Source organism: Schistocerca nitens, chromosome 10, assembly GCF_023898315.1.
Source record: "Schistocerca nitens isolate TAMUIC-IGC-003100 chromosome 10, iqSchNite1.1, whole genome shotgun sequence".
Taxonomy (NCBI): domain Eukaryota; kingdom Metazoa; phylum Arthropoda; class Insecta; order Orthoptera; family Acrididae; genus Schistocerca; species Schistocerca nitens.
In genome coordinates, this window is record NC_064623.1 from 152,337,204 (window position 1) to 152,342,098 (window position 4,895).

Below are 4,895 nucleotides of genomic sequence, written 5' to 3' on the forward strand. Positions count from 1 at the left end.
GTCTCTTTTCGTTTTTTGTTTTTTAAACCGCCAGGCGACGGGCGCGCATCCCACGTTCAAGGAGACGCGGCCGGCTCCACAGGCGGCCACGACACTCCCAGGTCTCCGAAGCGGGGCAAACGCGGCGCGCTTCAGTATACGTAGCCGACCCTCAGCCAGACGTGGCCGGGGAGCGGAATCCATGGACCGCAATGTGCGTTCGAAACGTCGATGTTCGTGCGTCCTTCAGTTCACATGTCGACGCGCAGTTTGCTGCGTAAACGCTTCACGATTTTGCGTGTCATCCTTCCGCAGGGGCTATGCTAATCTTCTCTGTATCGTTCCAATTTTAGTATGTGTACCGCCGAAGCGAGTACGACCATTCAGCTATGGGGGCGGACTCCGGAGTACGATGAACGTGTTGGACGTAGCGAGAAATACTGCAGTTCGATGCCACTCTGCACATCTTATTACACACCTCCACAGCTGATGGTTTCCGAACTAGAATCGAACACTCGTTTGTAACAATTGACTCACAAGGGAACCTCCCCATCGCACCTCCCTCAGATTTAGTTATAAGTTGGCACAGTAGATAGGCCTCGAGAAACTGAACACAGATCAATCATGAAAACAGGAAGAAGTTGTGTGGAACTATGAAAAAAATAAGCAAAATATACAAACTGAGGAGTCCATGTTGCAGATATGCAACATCAAAGAGGGTATGAGCTGAGCAGCGCCGTGGTCCCGTGGTTAGCGTTAGCAGCTGCGGGACGAGAGGTCCTCGATTCAAGCCTTCCGTCGAGCGAAAATTTTAATCTTTTGTTTTCAGACAATTATTATCTGTCCGTCCGATGCGAGGTAACACCGCCGTAGTATGGGGACGCTACACCTAAACAAATATCGAAACACACGACGTCAGTCGACTACAGCGGAAAAACGTTAAAAACATATGTTTTGACAGAGCACAGGGAAAACTGTGCGACTGTTGTTGCAGTTCATGTGACAAACTCTTATGTTTTCATCACATTATTGGGAGTGGTTATCACATCTACAAGAAAACCTAAATCGGGCAGGATAGAAGAATCTTTTTACCCATTCGCCAAGTGTACAAGTTAGGTGGGTCGACAACATATTCCTGTCATGTGACGCACATGCCGTCACCAGTGTCGTATAGAATATATTAGACGTGTTATCCTGTGGAGGAATCGGTTGACCTATGACCTTGCGATCAAATGTTTTCGGTTCCCATTGGAGAGGCACGTCCTTTCTTCTACTAATCGCACGGACAATTATCAAAGTTCAGACACTCTCACATAATCAACTTCGCTTTCCAAAATTCCAGGACATGTTCAGATTTGCTTGGACATATGCAGGATTTGACGGTCTACACAAGGAAAAGTTTGAAAACGTTAAAAACATATGTACATACACTACTGGAAATTGAAATAAGAACACCGTGAATTCATTGTCCCAGGAAGGGGAAACTTTATTGACACATTCCTCGGGTCAGATACATCACATGATCACATTGACAGAACCACAGGCACATAGACACAGGCAACAGAGCATGCACAATGTCGGCACTAGTACAGTGTATATCCACCTTTCGCAGCAATGCAGGCTGCTATTCTCCCATGGAGACGATCGTAGAGATGCTGGATGTAGTCCTGTGGAACGGCTTGCCATGCCATTTCCACCTGGCGCCTCAGTTGGACCAGCGTTCGTGCTGGACGTGCAGACTGCGTGAGACGACGCTTCATCCAGTCCCAAACATGCTCAATGGGGGACAGATCCGGAGATCTTGCTGGCCAGGGTAGTTGACTTACACCTTCTAGAGCACGTTGGGTGGCACGGGATACATGCGGACGTGCATTGTCCTGTTGGAACAGCAAGTTCCCTTGCCGGTCTAGGAATGGTAGAACGATGGGTTCGATGACGGTTTGGATGTACCGTGCACTATTCAGTGTCCCCTCGACGATCACCAGTGGTGTACGGCCGGTGTAGGAGATCGCTCCCCACACCATGATGCCGGGTGTTGGCCCTGTGTGCCTCGGTCGTATGCAGTCCTGATTGTGGCGCTCACCTGCACGGCGCCAAACACGCATACGACCATCATTGGCACCAAGGCAGAAGCGACTCTCATCGCTGAAGACGACACGTGTCCATTCGTCCCTCCATTCACGCCTGTCGCGACACCACTGGAGGCGGGCTGCACGATGTTGGGGCGTGAGCGGAAGACGGCCTAACGGTGTGCGGGACCGTAGCCCAGCTTCATGGAGACGGTTGCGAATGGTCCTCGCCGATACCCCAGGAGCAACAGTGTCCCTAAGTTGCTGGGAAGTGGCGGTGCGGTCCCCTACGGCACTGCGTAGTATCCTACGGTCTTGGCGTGCATCCGTGCGTCGCTGCGGTCCGGTCCCAGGTCGACGGGCACGTGCACCTTCCGCCGACCACTGGCGACAACATCGATGTACTGTGGAGACCTCACGCCCCACGTGTTGAGCAATTCGGCGGTACGTCCACCCGGCCTCCCGCATGCCCACTATACGCCCTCGCTCAAAGTCCGTCAGCTGCACATACGGTTCACGTCCACGCTGTCGCGGCATGCTACCAGTGTTAAAGACTGCGATGGAGCTCCGTATGCCACGGCAAACTGGCTGACACTGACGGCGGCGGTGCACAAATGCTGCGCAGCTAGCGCCATTCGACGGCCAACACCGCGGTTCCTGGTGTTTCCGCTGTGCCGTGCGTGTGATCATTGCTTGTACAGCCCTCTCACAGTGTCCGGAGCAAGTATGGTGGGTCTGACACACCGGTGTCAATGTGTTCTTTTTTCCATTTCCAGGAGTGTATATTGATGTGCTCTATGTCGTGAAATATCACCCCACAAACGACTTGAAAACTACGATGTGTGACCACTGGAGTGGTTACTGAGTCTTTAGGCCTGCAACGGGGACAGTGAACTTAAAGTGTTTGTCGCCGTAAGCTACTGCATAAAAAAATAATGTGAAAGCTTTAGAATCCGAAGAGCGTAGTTAGGATAACCAACTGGACTGTTTTCGACGCCCTGCGTGAATTTTGCACTTAAAGAACAAATGTGCTTCTTGTATAGGCTATTACTTCACCAAATACTTAAAGAGCTATCGTGTTCAGACAGTGCAGCAACGTGTTTATTACGTGGACTGTTTTTTTGGCACTTAGCACTGCTTAGGGCACCGTGCTGGATCTATTTCATTAAAATCGCATCACAAAAAGAATCGTCAGTTGAAGATTAATCTACAACTGCGGCGTTTGCCTGTGTGTCTGTTTGGACACACTGATCCACTGATCTCTTTCATGTGGATTTCACAGGCAATCTGAGTATTGCTTACGGTGCCGTATATGTTTAATCTCACTGAAACAGATCATGGAAAAAAGGGCAAGAGTTTTCTATTATAGTGATAAGTGCGAAAGTTGTTCTTCAATGTCAGAAACAAGTTTTATACACGTTCACCGAAGGACTGAAGCGGTTTGATTTTTTTTTCTCTTTTTAAGGAAATTACGATTTCATCCCTCTGTTTGATGTTAATAGTCAACAATTTTCGAAGAAAATCTGAATTAATCGTCGGCAATTTCAATTTTGCTATAAATACTAGTGATTTTTAAGTAATGGACTGGAGGATGACAATGTAAATCAAAAATGTTCTGTAGGTTGCGTGGCTCTTTATGTATCCTCCATCAGTTTCTAGACCACTCACCGCTTCCGGTTTCTAGGGGAAACTACTAAACACTGATCACATATGTAAACAAATCGATGGAAATGCGGTAACGCCTGATAGCTCTGCAACACACTTAATGTGCAGGTGTTGTGGCTGTGACCTTAAGTGACCAAGGGGTCTAGGGAAACTACGGTAGTCACCGCTTACTTATGATGGTCTACGGTAGCCTACAGTAGTTTTAATGTTTTTTATTTAAGTCTTTGATCACAATATGAATTCTTTAGACGATGACCGGTTTCAGTCCGTAATGACCATCCTGAGATCTTTTTTACACCGTGTACTAAAGCAGGGCTTCACAACATACGTGCTCGCGGAGCAAGGTGTGAGCAGCAAGGCGCGAGCACGGAGCAGCGCGATCACGCTACCCCCACTACCGGACCAGAGCGGAGAGTGGGGAGAGTCACGTGGGGCACACAACAGCTGCTGCCAGTCAATGTAAATCCGCGGCCACCTGCAGGGATATCACTCGCGAATTATTACTGCGACAAATGAAACAAATAAAGGAGAATGTACACGTGCCACATAATTTTATTAGCTTAGTGTATGCCTCTACATTCGTATTAATTTGTGAACTGTTACACAATAAAGGTGTCACTGAAGTGTGGGATTCTCGGTTAGCTTGTACTTTTTGCCCTTTACAATTGCGACTATGTTCGGAGTAATTGTTCTTGTGCATTTTATGCGCAGCGTGCAGTTTAAATTTCGATCAGACAATGCGTTTCTCAGGCGCGTCTTGTTACATTTCATTGCAGAGAACAGTTGTTCACAAACATACATGGAACCGAACATTGATATTATTGTAGCCGCCAGTTTGTGCAAATGAGGAAATCTATCCTGAGGGAAGTGTCTGTAGAATTCCAAAATGTTTTTCTTGTTCTGAAATTTGTCTCTGTATTCTCTGTCACACTGCAGGTCAATAATTTCTTGCTGCAGCTCAGGACGAATCTCTTAAATATTCACTGAATATCGAGAGAACAGATCAAAATCACTGTCTAGTGCTGTCAGATCTTGAAAGCGGTGATCAACTAAACTATGTGAATAACGTTCACAGTCTTTGTGAACATCTTGCATGGATGAAAATTTAGGAAAATGAGCTAGGTTTCCTGTTTCCAGCTGACTCACCCAAAGTGTCAATTTCATTTTAAAAGCTCGTATTCG

General features: G+C 47.5%; 1 pseudogene; it reads right to left on the bottom strand.

Moving 5' to 3' along the window:
- Positions 1-257: 257 nt before the first annotated feature.
- Positions 258-356, bottom strand: LOC126210886 (U6 spliceosomal RNA; annotated as a pseudogene).
- Positions 357-4,895: the final 4,539 nt, after the last annotated feature.